Raw genomic sequence first — 13,977 nt, 5'->3', positions numbered from 1 at the left:
CATTTCAGATGCTGTGGTTTTCAGCTTCCTTAGTGGCTCAGACACTAAAGATCTGCCTGCAGTGTGGGAGACCTGGGTTTGATCCCTGGGTTGGGAAGATCCTGTGGAGAAGGGAACGGCTGCCCACTCTGGCATTCTGATCTGGCGAATCCCACGGACAGAGGAGCCTGGGAAGCTACAGTCTGTGGGGTCGCAAAGAATCGGACACGGCTGAGCGACTTTCACTTTCATTGAGTTTTTCAGTTCCAGAATTTCCTTTTGGTTCTTCTTTCAAGTTTGCATTTCCGGGCTAATACTCTCCACCTGTCATTCCTTCTGTTCTCTTTTCCTAAAATCCTTTAACATATTTATAATTATTCTTTTGAAGTTTTCATCTTCCAGTTTCAATATATGGTCATTTTTGCTTCCTGTAGATTGTTTTTTTCTCTTGATCATGGGTAACATTTTTCTTCTCTGCATGTGTAATAAATTTTTTTTTTAATTGCAAAATGGACATTGTGGGTAGTGTCTGCTAGAAACTTTGCTTTAGGTTGTCTCTCCTTAAAGAGTGTTAAGGTTTGTTAGGGCAGGCTGTTAAAATGACTAGAAGATGATCTTAATCCTGTCGAAGCTTTTCTAGAGTAGATATGTTTTGGTTTTGTTCTAAGTTTTAGGGCATAACTTTTAGCTCTGGAACATGGGTTTTACTCCTAAGGCATGGCCCTTCTGAGATTTTAATAGAAAACCCATCTAGTTTAGCAAAATTTAACCTCTGAATTCTGTCTGCACAGTGCTGGACAGCTGCCAAATCTTGGCTTAGCTCTTTCATCTCACAACAGCTGTTTTCTGCTCAGTTCCACCCCACCCCCCCAGCTTCATCAAGGTGTAATTGACAAATAAAAATGTAATATATTAAAAGGACGTTGTGATGGTTTGATAAATGTAAACACTGTGAAGGAATTCTTCTCATCTAGTTAATTGTCACAGTTATCACTGTCTTAACATATATACACACGTACACATATGTGGTAAGAACATTTAGGTTTTGTCTTAGCAGATTTCAGTGCCTCGTTATTAACTGTAGTCACCATGTTTTACATCCAGTCCTCAGACCTTATTCATCTTGGGCTTCCCTGGTGGCTCAGTGGTAAAGAATTGGCCTGCAAATGCAGGACATGCGGGTTCGATCCCTGGGTTGGGAAGATCCCCTGGGGAAGAGAATGGCAACCCACACTAGTATTCTTGCCTGGGAAATCCCACAGACAGAGAAGCCTAATGGGCTGAGGTCTGTGGGGTTGCATAGAGTTGGACTTAGCTGGTAAAAAATCCGCCTGTAATGCGAGAGACCTGGGTTTGATCCCTGAGTTGGGAAGATCCCCTGGAGAAGGGATAGGCTACCCACTCGAGTATTCTTGGGCTTTCCTGGTGGCTCAACCGGTAAAGAATCTGCCTGCAAGTGTGGAAGACCTGGGTTTGATCCCTGGGTTGGGAAGGTCCCCTGGAGAAGGGAACCCACTCCAGTATTCTGGCCTGGAGAATTCCATGGATTCAATAGTCCATGGGGTCACACACAGTCGGACACGACTGACTGACTTTCACTTTCACTCTCATAGAGTTGGACATGCCTGAGCACACGCGTGCACTTCTCTTTTTGATTTTCCCATTCTGTTTCAGCCGTCCTGGTAGCCCTGAAATCGGACCTCTCTCCTCCTGTGGTCGACTCTGCGTCAGGAGCTCTTCAGTGTAGAGCTCGTGGGGTTCGCTCTTCTTAGAGTGACTGTGTTCCCCCCACTTACTGCATGTTTTTGAGTGGTCTCTGGTATCTTCAAATAGCTGTTTTTATGTTTTGTTTAGAGTTTATACTTATTATCAGCAGGGAGATTAGTGTGATATAGCTGCTCCAGTTTTTCTAGAACCAGAACTCAGGGAGCTGCACTTTTAAACCTGTGCAGCAGAGGGCAGGGAGGGAGACAGAACTGAACGCTGGGAGGTGCCCGCTGGTGGACTGAGCAGAGGAAGTGGGAGCTGACAGAGAGTGGCTCTGGGGGCCGCAGGACCCTGCAGGGTATGGTGTCAGGGAAGCTACGACATGGTGTTACTTCCACCGTGTCAGGCTGGGAGATGCTGAGGGGGCGGTCCTGGATGGGCACTGACTTCCTTAATGGAAACAGTCTGATGGAGTGGTGGGCTCAGGAGCTGTATGGGAGGGGACGGCGAAAGCCAGCATCCCTCGGGGAAGCATTGCTGTGAGCAGGATCGGAGAAGCGTCTGTGGGGCAGGGTGTGCACGCCTGTGCGCGTGCACAGTGAGCGAGGGGAGACAGGCAGACCGGAGGTGTGAAGGGCAGGGTTGAGCGTGCGGGTGCAGTGGTTGTCTTGGCGGGAGCAAGGCCCTTTTTGTGCTGTAATGACGGGGGCAGGGACTGTGATGCCAAATTTGGTGAGCCAAATCTGCACGAAGACTGGAGGGTTCCCACTTGAGACTGTGTGCTTTTTCTGTGAATTAGGGGGTAAGGATGTTGAAGGGTTGCAAGGGAACAGAAGGAATCAAAGGACTGTTTTTCCTGAGTTGGTGGGTTGAACCCAGTTTGGGTGGCGCTGGCTCCTGTCTGCTGTGTGTGGAGCCGGGCCTCCTCGCGAGCTGGGGCTCTCCAGGGTTCAGTCATCCTTAGGGAGGCTGGAAGGGCTTCTTTGCACCGGCCACAGGGCTCCTCGGGGGCGAGAGCAGAGGCTGTGAGGCCTCTCGGAGCTCAGACTTGGACCCGCCCCATCGCTCCCCACCTGTGGTGACTGGGGGTCCTGGGCAGGGAGCCTTGCTTTTTGATGCGAGGGGTTGTGCAGAGTTCGTGTCTGTCCAGCATCTGTCCCAGTCGTCTCAGGAGAGGCAAGCTTGCTCCAAGAGGAAGTAGGCTCGCAGGGCTGTGTTCTCTGTGCACATGAGGTTTGTGGTCAGTAACTTAAAAGGAGTAGATAGAGCTCCAGCAGGTTTCTTCATGGGAGCCGTCGCCGCCCTGCCTCCTGAGTTCAGTCCTGCGGGCTCTCTCCCAGCCCCCCAGCCTCTCCTCGGGGGCCACCGCAGAGCTGCCTTCTCGCTGGGGGGCGAGCTGTGGCTCCTGGGGCCTTGGCGCCTCGGGTCTGCTCTCCTCTGGGAACTTGACTCCTGCCTGTCAGCCCACTGAGTGTGCGTGTTTTTCATGAAGATGTAATTCCTGTCCTGTGAGATCCAGTCTTGTAAAGGGTGCAGTTCGTTGGTGTTGAGCACACTCAGAAAGTCGTGCGCCGTGGCCACTGCCTGACCCCAGCTCGTCACGGTGAAGGCCCTGGGCGCTCTACTCCGGGGGCTCGCTGGGTGACGCCCTGGGTCACGCCTTTGCTTCCGTTCCATCTGCCTCAGCCTACTGCCCCTTCTGTGACGCCTCTTTCCTCCTGTATCAACTAGAATCTGGGCCAGAGTCTGGTATTGTGTAGAGACTGAGAACATGGACTTTGCTCTCAGACAGCTTGGGCTCCCGTTCAAGAGCTGACAGTAACCTCCTGGCCTTGGGCTGGTCCTGTCACGATTGCGGCCTCTGCAGTCTCACTTGTGACCTGGGCTTGGTGGCGGATTGCGCCCTGCACTGAGTCGTACTTGGCTCACGGCTGCCGGCCCTTAGTAAGGCCCCCATGACAGTGGCTCCCGTTGCTTCTTAGGGTAGTGTCACCCTGCATCAGTGCTCCTTCAGTTAGTCCTTTTGTGCTCTTGTTTGGACTCAGCTCTGTTCATTGCCCCGGTTTCTACCCTCGTGCTGTTGCGGAGTTTTTCTGCCTATTTGGCACTGCTTTTTAGCTGCCTGTTTAACATTACTTTTCCTTCCAGAGTCTCAGCCTAGAGACTCCAGGTAGTCCAGTGGTTAAGAATCCACCTGCCTATGCAGAGGACACGGGTTTGATTCCTGGTCTGGGAACTAAGATCCCACATGCCTTGGGGCAACTAAGCCCGTGTGCCACAACTCCTGAAGCTCTGCACCCTGGAGCCCGTGCTCCTGAGCGAGAGAGCCTGCCGCACCGAGAAGCCTGCACCGCACTTGGAGGGCAGCGCCCACTCACCGCTGCTTGACAGGGCCCGCGCGCAGCGACGTGGACCCGCGCACAGCGACGAGGACCCGGTGTAGCCGGAGTGACAGGCGCAGCCTAGGCACGAGCGTGCCTGCCCGCCGCCTTGGTTTTGGTTCTCCCAGGAGCGCGGTGCTGAGAGCAGGTCCAGGCAGGCACTGCCTGCCGGTCTCATCTGTGTGCTGGGGCGGGTCTCTGTGGCGCAGATTCTTACCCTCCATGCCACCAGGGAACTCCTAGAAACATTTTTTTAAGTAGGTGGCATATGTCAGTGGTCTTCCATGGTGTCTCAGACAGTAAAGGATCTACCCACAATGCAGGAGACCCAGGTTTGATCCCTGGGTTGGTGCTATCCCCTGGAGAAGGGAATGGCATCCCGCTCCAGGATTGTTGCCTGGAGAATCCCATGGACAGGGGAGCCTGGTGGGCTACAGTCCATGGCGTCACCCAGGGTCAGACACGACTGAGCGACTAATATCGTCTCCATATATAAGCAAATAGTTAACATTTATTAGATCTCAATACGTGGATATTTTTATATTTTTCTCTGGACTTTTTAATATTTTAAATATTTTTTTCATGATTGAAGATAAAAAATACTTAAAACTAGATTACAGCGTGTTGATTCTCTTGCAATAGTTCTGAGGAAGGACTCAAGAAAGCCTGATAAAAGTGATTGTCTTTGAATTTTGAATTTGAGGGGCAGATAGGAATTTGCCAGGTAAGGAAGGTGGAGGGAGGGCGTTTCAGGCAGAGGCCCATGTGCCGAGGTGTCCGCTGCAGAGGCTGGCAGTGAGTCGGGAAATAGTGCAGGGTGGGCGAGGGAGCAGGGGTGCGCTGAGAGTGCGGCGGCGCCCGGCTTGGCCTGCGGTCAGGGCTCAGCGTGTGCTCTCCGGGCCTTGTCCTCTTTTCCTGCCTTTTGCTGGATTGAGAGTCTGTTTGTGATTCTCTTTGGGTCTTTGTATATCTTTCATGTCTCTCTTTAACATGTCTCATCTTCCCTCTAGGTTTTTGAACATATGGAATACAGTTAGAACAACTGCTTAATGTCCTTGTCTATTAATTTTACTGTCTGTGTTATTTCTGGGTGGATTATGGTTTGTGTTTTCCCGCTTCCTTGCATATCTGGTCATTTTTGATTGGATGCCAAGATACTGTGACTTTTATCTTGTTGGATGCTGGGTATTTTTGTTTTCTATAAATATTCTTGACCTTTGTCTGGAATGTTGTTAAATCACTTGGAAAGAGTTTAATTCTGTGAAGTGAAGTGAAAGTCACTCAGTTGTGTCCAACTCTTCGCAACCCCATGGATGGTAACCTGCCAGGCTCCTCTGTCCATGGAATTCTCCAGGCCAGAATACTGGAGTGGGTAACCGTTCCCTTCACCAGCGGATCTTCCCAACCCAGGAATCGAACCGGGGTCTCCTGCATTGCAGGCGGATTCTTTACCAACTAAGCTAGATTCTGGGGTCCGGCTTTTAGGCTTTGTCAGGTGGGACCACAGTCGTGTTGAGTCCAGGTCTCATGTTGCCCCACCAGTGAAGCAGAAGTCTTCTGAATTCTTTGTGCAGTGCCTTGAAGTTAGGGAAATAGCCACTGTGACTGGGAGGAGGAGTACCTCTCCTTGACCCATGTGAACTTGGAGGATCGTTCTTCTAATCCTTGGCTTGGCTGCTTGGGCTGAGCAGTACCTGGCCAGAGCAGGCACATCCTCCGCTCTCTGCTTGGCAACGCTCGCGCCTTGCCCCCTGGACTCCCAGCGCTCTTTCTTCCCCTTGGGGACTGCTGGACCCACCTGGTTCCTCTGCTATGACCCAGAACTCTTGTCAGGCAGGAAGCTGGGCAGTTAACGGGCTCCTCTTGTTCCCTCCTTGAGGATCACTGTTTTCCCCGCCAGATAGCCAGTGTCCTGAGAGCTGTTTCATTTGTAAATCTGGTCCTTGTTGTTTCATCTCGGCTAGAAGCAAAAGTATCAAAAACAGATCCTTGAGTGAAGGCATCAGGAGGCACAGAAGGGAGTGCTGGGGCCTGTGAGAGTGCTGCCCCCTTCCAGTTTGGGGTGCCTGTGCGGACCTCAGGGAATACGTGTGTTTAAGGAAGGAGGTGGGGTAGGGCTTGGGAGAAAGGGGTCACAGGAAAATCAGGCTGCCAATGAGATCTGAGAGCCTGCTGTGGTCTGAGCAGGAGGACAGGGTGCCTGCCTTGGGAGGGAGGGCATGGGAGAGGGTGGCGCTGCCAGGCAGTGTGAGCATGGGGTGCGTGCTCAGGGTCCCTGCCTGCCGAGGAGCCTCGTCTCCCGTTCCTTGGCTGCACACCCTCTCCCCCACCCCATTCCCTGGCTGCACCCCCCTGCCCCAGCTGCATGGCCACCCCGTTCCCCGGCTGCACCCCCCCGTGCCCCAGCTGCACGGCCCCCTACCCGTTCCCCAGCTGCACCTCCCACCATGTCCTGGCTGCATCCCCCATTCCCCAGCTGCACCCTGTATGTCCCGGCTACACCCCTCATGCCCCGGCTGCACCCCCACCATGTCCCGGCGGCACCCCCATGTCCCGGCGGCACCCCCCCGTTCCCTGGCTGTACCTCCCATGTCCCGGCTGCACCCCCTGTTCCCCGGCTGCACCCCCCCACGTCCCGGCTGCACGCCCCATTCCCCGACTGTACCCCTGTTTCCCGGCTGCACCCCACACGTCCCGGCTGCACGCCCCATTCCCCGACTGCACCCCTGTTTCCCGGCTGCACCCTCCTGTTCCCCGGCTGCACCCCTCATGTCCCGGTGGCACCCCCTACCATGTCCCGGCAGCACCCCCATGTCCCAGCTGCACCTATTCCCCGGCTGCACCCCCCGTTCCACGGCTGCACCCCCCGTTCCACGGCTGCACCCCCCATGTCCCGGCTGCAACCCTCATGTCCTGGCTGCACCCCCCACCATGTCCCAGCTGCACCCCCCACGTCCCGGCCGCACCCCCATGTCCCAGTTGTTGGGCTTCCTCCAGCTCACACTGAGGAGAATGTGTCAAGAAGTTGCAGTGTTATAAAAGCACCCTGTTCAGAGGCAGAATAAACAGGTCTGAGGGCCTTTATAGAGATAGTTCTTTATTTTGAAACTGTGAAGTGCTGGAAAGCCAATTTTGAATTGGGTGGGAATTTGAGAATAGCAGTTCAGGACAACCAAGCAATAACAAAAGCCATAGGCAAGTCTCCCAAACAAAGAAGACGAAGGTTACTATGTAGAGAAAAAGGAGGAAGTTGGGAGGTACTCTTGAACAAAAGTCCCTTGGAGGAAATGAGAGTTCAGGGTGCTGACGGTTTGTTACTGACTGAGTTGCTGGGCAAATGGGAAGCCTTCCTCCATGGGAGTCTGTGATCGAAACCCGGTAGTGCTGGGTGAGGGCTCCCCTTTGGACCTCCTGACTCAGTTTTAAAGGAAGGGTTCTTTGTTCTCTTTCACAGTTTTAAAAACTAGTTTCCTGTCTTAGGATATGACATTGACTTACTGCTGGTTTACTAGCACAACTCCAAGTACTTTTTTTTCTTTTTATGTGAAATTTAAAAATACACCAGAAAACACTGAATACCCTTGTGCTCATTTCCCAGCTTAATCGGTGATCAGCACTTGGCCAGTTTTTTTGTTGTTGGTGGTGTTCTTCTCTCTCACCCCTTTAAAATTTGTTTGGCTCTTGTGTTTTGGTAAAGTGTTTTAAAAGTAAATCCAAAAAATAATGTCATTTCACTCATGAATACTTCATTTTTTCTGCTAGATAAGGGAGGTTTTTATTTTTAAAAACAAGTGACCATATTATTTTTCCAACTAAGAGATGTGCATTAATTCCTTAGTGCTAATACCAGTCTGTATTTAGATTTTCCCAATAGCATCAAAAATACACTCTTCAAGTTGATTCATTTTAATTGGACCCAAACAAGATTTAAATATTGTATTTGATGAATCAGTCTCTTAAGGCTCTTATATTCTAGAATGGACATCCCTCCTTATTGCATAAGTATGATTTTCAAATGGTAAAATCATGACTTTCGTGCAGAGTGAACAGCCCAGGGCTCTCTTAGTCCGTTCTTGCTGCGCGCCTTGAAGTCAGGATTTCCTACGAGGATTGCGAGTCACATTGTTTGCAAACGCTGTGTAGCAGTCCCACCTGGAACACTCTGGGACACGGTTTTCTGGAAGCCGTGAGGGACGTGGCTTGTCATCTGGTGATCCGGATGTGTGTGTGTTGGTGTTGGTAGTGTAGGCGTGGAAGTGGACAGCTGCACAGACCCTGCTCATGGCCCTGCACCCCGGCCATTGAGCTGGCTGACCAGCTGGAGGTGGGCGTGTGGCGCTGGCACCAGTCCCTGCAGAGCAAGCAAGGACAGGGGAGTTTTTAGATCCTTGGTCATGAATTGTTCTGATTATCTGAATTCTCAGTTAAGGTAATGACTTTTGTTTTCCTTTTCTGTATTATTTTGGTGAGTTGACTTTAAAGATGTAGAACTTAAGTTTTTTTTCCTCTCTTATTTTTCAGGTGAAGAGATTATACATCTACTGAATGAAAAATTTCTTCTTAAAGTTGCATATACTCCAAGAAAAAAATCCCAAATGTTTTTATATTTTGCCTAAATATAAAATTTAAAGAAGGAGTTTCCATAGAAGGTAAGAATTGTTTTTGACTCTCGTTAATTGTGTGGTGTATACAAATCCGCGGTGTGAGGAGACACTCGAGGATGGATGACAACAAAAGTTGTAGTTTTGAAGCTGTGTATATGGTCTCTTGACTTTTGGGGTTTCTTTGACCCTTGTGTGTCTGGTTTTGAGGTGCTGTGTTGTGGAAAAGTGACGTGGCCTCTCTAAGCCAAAGTGTAACCCAAATAAAACAGCCAAGTCGTGTGTGTGCTGCGTGGCGAGCGCTCTGTGTCACTCGTGCGGAGCAGGTGGCTCGGGCTCGGGTGTGAGCACGGTCAGCGTCAGAGCACAGTCCATACAGGCGCCGGAAAGGGAGGGAAGGACTCGTGCCTCCACAGGAGCAGAAGCTCCTGAAAGGCCCTCCCACTGCAATCCAGTCAGATCCTGGATGAATTACGGTAGTTACAACTTCTTGTGTGTGCCTCAGTGCTTTAAAAACTAAGCCAAGAGGACTTCCCTGCTTGTCCAGTGGGCAGGAATCCACTATGTGATACAGGGGACAGGTGTTCAATCCCTGGTCTGGGAACAAAGCTTCCACATGCTGTGGAGCCACTAAGCCCGTGCACTGCGTTGAGTCTGCTCATTGCACTGAGAATCCGCACGCTGTGATGCAAGATCCCTCACGATGCAGCGAAGATTCCGAATGCCACAACTAATAGCCATTGCAGCCAGCTAAGTAAATAAATAAAACTTAAAAATTAAGCCATCTCTTCAGAAGTCGAAAGAGACTTGTTCTTGAGTCTCTAAGTCCTGCCCGACTCTTCGACACCATGGGCTGCGGCACACCGGGCTTCCCTGTCCTTCACTGTCTCCCGGAGTTTGCTCAGACTCATGTCCACCCTCTTCTGGAGGCAGCTTCTGGCCAGTTCTGCATCTGACAGGACTTCGACGGTGGGTTTGCAGAGTCCAGATGGTTCAGCATGGTCTTAGGTAAACTGTTCTCCGGTAATCATTTGAACTTGCCTTTGTGTTTGTGGTTATTTCTTCTTTTCACTTCTGATGTTAGATTTTTACTCATCTGTTCCTGCCAGCCACCCCCTTTCCCTGGGTCTCCCTCCTGCCGCCCCCGGTGGACTATGTCCAGTATAGACATGATCTTGTTTGTGGATTGATTGATTGTGCAGGTATCCACTGCTCTCCATGGACTTGCCTTGTCATTTTTTTCCAGACCAGTGCGGTTTCAGTGGTGTGTTGATAAATGTTTAACTACTGACTCTCTGGGAGACTCAGAACCCTCCTCGCTTACAGCATCTGTTGACTGCGCAGTGCAGAACTTCCCTCATGCCCACCTTCAGCTGCACCGTGATGCCACTGAAGCTGGCTCCGGGAGAGGCTCTGGTCCGCTCCCTTGAGCAAGCTGTGCCTCCCCCGGCCGCTGTCGAGCCCAGTCTTGGCAGCACGGTGGCCGTGTCTCTGTTTCCTCCTCTCTGCCATCAGTACCTCTGAGGAGAGGTTGTGCCAGTCCTGTTCCGGGCTCCTCACCCAGAGGGCAGCTCGAGTCACCCTCACAGCAGTCCTCGGCGGTGCTCCTTGTCCCAGTTTTCAGGTGAGGACACGACACACAGGAGGCCAGGTCCCCCAGCAGAGCCAGCGCTGGACTGACCTGTGGTCGGAGGCTCCTTTTCTCTTAGCAACAGTCTCTACCACAGAATGTCCATTTCTGAAGGGCTCTGTTCATGGAACTGCGTGGTTGTGTGGGCAGCGTTTCTCTTTGGAAGCTGCCTTCTGTCTGATGGTTGTACTAACCAGAAGTCAGGCAAGCAGCAGCACTTGAAGTTTCTTCATTGGCTGTTGGATAAGGGTCTGGAAGGTAATGGCAGTACTTTGCTTGGCATTCCAGAGAGACTGGAGGGCGTTGTCAGGGTATGACAGGGATGCTTGTAGTGTGCTGGAGCTCAGGTATAACCAGAGAATCTCAAGTCACCACGCCGTTCACGGGCCAGTTGCTCAGTCGCTCAGTCATGTCCGACTCCTTGCGACTCCATGAACGGCAACGCTCCAGGCTTTCTTGTCCTTCACTGTCTTCCAGTTTGCTCACCCTCGTGTCCATCGAGGCGGTGACGCCATCCAGCCGTCCCGTCCTCGTGTCCATCGAGTCGGTGACGCCACCAACCGTCCCGTCCTCGTGTCCATCGAGTCGGTGACGCCACCAACCGTCCGGTCCTCCGTCATCCTTTATCCCCTGTCCTCAGTCTGGCCCAGCGTCAGGGTTTTTTCCAGTGAGTCAGCTCTTCCCATCAGGTGGCCAAAGGATTGGAGCTTCAGCATTACTCCTTCCAATTAATATTCAGGGTTGATTTCCTTTAGGATTGACTGGTTTGATCTTGCTGTCCAAGGGGACTCTCTGGAATCTTCTCCAGCACCAGTTCAAAAGCATCAATTCTTCGGTGCCCCACTTTCTTTATAGTCCAGCTCTCACATCCATACATGGCCACTGGAAAAACCATAGCTTTGACTATACATACCTTTGTTGGCAAAGTAATGTTTCTGCTTTTTAATATGCTGTCTAGGTTTGTCATAGCTTTTCTTCCAGGGTGCAAGAATAACTTTTAATTTCATGGCTGCAGTCACCATCTGCAGTGATTTTGGAGCTCAGGAAAATAAAGTCTGTCACTGTTTCCATTTTTTTCCCTATTTCCCATGAAGTGATGGGACTGGATGTCATGATGGTAGTTTTTTGAATGTTGAGTTTTAAGCCAGCTTTTTCACCCTCCTCTTTAATTTTCATCAAGAGGCTCTTCAGTTCCTCTTCACTTTCTGCCATAAGGGTGGTGTCATCTGCATACCTGAAGTTATTGATATTTCTCCCAGCAGTCTTGATTCCAGCTTATGCTTCATCCAACCCGGCATTTTGCATGATGTACTCTGCATATGAATTAAATAAGCAGGGTGACAGTATACAGCCTTGATGTACTCCTTTCAAATTTTGAACCAGTCCAGTGTTCCATGTCCGGTTCTAAGTTTTGCTTCTTGGTTTCTTTGCTTCTATGGGTTTCTCAGGAGGCAGGTAAGGTGCTCTGCTATTCCCGTGTTTTTAAGAATTTTCCATAGTTGGTGGTGATCAACAAAGTCAAAGGCTTTAGTATAGTCAGTGAAGCAGAAGTAGATGTTTTTCTGGAATTCTTTTGCTTTTTCTGTAATCCAGCAGATGTTGGAAATTTGATCTCTGGTTCCTCTGCCTTTTCTGAATTCAGCTTGTACTTCTGAAAGTACTCAGTTCGCTTGAAGGATATTGGGAATTACTTTGCTAGCATGTGAAATGAGTGCAGTTGTGTGGTAGTTTGAGCATTCTTTGGCGTTGCCCTTCTTTGGGATTGGAATGAAAGCTGACCTTTTCCAGTCCTGTGGCCACTACTGACTTTTACAAATTTGCTGGCGTATTGAGTGCAGCACTTTAATAGCATCATCTTTTAGGATTTGAAATAGCTCAGCTGGAATTTTGTCACCTCCAGTAGTTTGGTTGGTAGTAATGCTTCCGAAGGCCCACTTGACTTCACACTCCAGAATGTCTGGCTCTAGGTGAGTGATCACACCATCCTGGTTGTCCAGGTCACCAAGATCTTTTTGGTAGAGTTCTTTTGTGTGTTTTTTCCACCTCTGCTTACTATCTTCTGCTTCTGTTAGGTCCATATCGTTTCTGTCCTTTATTGTGCCCATTTTGCATGAAGTTTTCCCTTGGTAGCTCTAATTCCCTTGAAAAGCGCTCTAGTCTTTCGCATTCTGTTGTTTTTCTCTGTTTCTTTGCATTGTTCGCTGAAAGTCAAAGTCAAAGGGTTAGTCTCTCAGTTGTGTCCGACTCTTTGCGCCCCCATGAACTGTAGCCCACTAGGTTCCTCTGTCCATGGGGTTCTCCCCTGGAGTGGGTAGCCACCTTCTCCAGGGGATCTTCCTGACCCAGGCATCAAGCCCAGGTCCCCTGCATTTCAGGCAGACGTTTTGCCGTGTGAGCCATCAGGGGAGAGGAGGCTTTCTTCTTTCTCTTTGCTATTGGGATTCTGCGTTCAGATGGCATATCTTTCTTCTTCTCCCTTGCCTTTCGCTTCTCTTCTTTCCTCAGCTGTTGGTAAGGCCTCCTCAGACAGCCACGTTGCCTTGTTGCGTTTCTTTTTCTTGGGGATGGTTTTGTTCACTGCCTCCTGTACCGTGTTACAAACCTCTGTACGTGGTTCTTCAGGCACTCCGTTGATCAGATCTCATCCCTTGAATCCATTTGTTACTTCCACTGTATAATCCTAAGGAATTTGACTTAGTTCATACCTGAATGGCCTAGTGGTTTTCCCTACTTTCTTCAGTTTTAAGTCTGAATTTTACTATAAGGAGCTCATGATCTGAGCCGCAGTCGTGAGCCAGTGCCTTGTTCTAAAGACGAGCTGTCAGTGGCGGGCCTCTGGGTCATCTTGGGAAGGAAAGTTAGCCTTCTGGTAGGCAAGGGTGCAGTAAGAGGATGCTAGCATCTCTTTGGAGGGTAGCACAGAGTTGTTGGGATACAAGAAGTGTTTGGAAAAGACGTGTGCAGCCGCTACCCGAGTGACAGTTCTAAAGCTACTTTATACCAGTTCCTTGGCCATGAGATGCGCTTGCCTAAACTGGGGCTGTCGCTGTGAACTCTCCAGGGATGCCGCTGCTGAGATCACCCGTTTCTTACAGTGCGTGGCTAGTCACTGAAGCTCAGGAACGTTAGTACACAGAGATTTTTGGTTGAATGATCTAGAATTGTAGCAATGTGGGCCAGTGAGCTAATGGTCAGTTTAAGTGAATGACTTTGAGAGTAATTTAGTTTTATTTCTAGTCACAGTGCTGGTTTATATGTAATAGGTGAGATGAGCAAAGGTGAGCTTTTCTTTAAAAAATTGTTTTTTAAATTTATTTATTTTTGGCTGCACTGGGTCTTCGTTGCTGCTCACGGGCTTTCTCTGTCTGTGACGAGGAGGGACTCCTCTCTAGTTGGGGTGGCAGTCTCCTCATTGCAGGGCTCTCCTCGTTGTGGAGCACAGGCTCAGGAGTTGTGGTGCACAGGCTTAGTTGCCTTGTGGCATGTGGGGTCTTGGACCAGGGACTGAACCTGTGTCGCCTGAATTTGCAGGCAGATCTCTTAACCACTGGACCACCAGGGAAGTCCCCTAAAGTGTGTGTCTTTTGTTGGAGATTGTTTTTTAGAAATTAAATCTGAGAAAATTCTTTTGCATTGATTAGTTTATTCCATATATTATACAACTATTAAAATTATCATT

The 13,977-nt window shown here is 50.0% G+C and overlaps 1 protein-coding gene across 8 annotated transcripts in view; it reads left to right on the top strand.

Moving 5' to 3' along the window:
• The window catches only part of PPP6R2 (protein phosphatase 6 regulatory subunit 2), a 61,848-nt gene that overhangs the window by 7,183 nt on the left and 40,688 nt on the right, over positions 1–13,977 (top strand). For all 8 annotated transcript variants that reach the window (XM_027540416.1, XM_027540415.1, XM_027540413.1 and 5 more), the window contains one exon: positions 8,589–8,716. The gene's annotated coding sequence lies outside the window, so the exon portion shown is untranslated. The remainder of the gene's footprint in view (positions 1–8,588; positions 8,717–13,977) is intronic.

Source organism: Bos indicus x Bos taurus, chromosome 5 (genome assembly GCF_003369695.1).
Source record: "Bos indicus x Bos taurus breed Angus x Brahman F1 hybrid chromosome 5, Bos_hybrid_MaternalHap_v2.0, whole genome shotgun sequence".
NCBI lineage: Eukaryota > Metazoa > Chordata > Mammalia > Artiodactyla > Bovidae > Bos > Bos indicus x Bos taurus.
The sequence above is the reverse complement of the archived record's forward strand: the minus strand, read 5'-3'. Positions and strand labels throughout refer to the sequence as shown.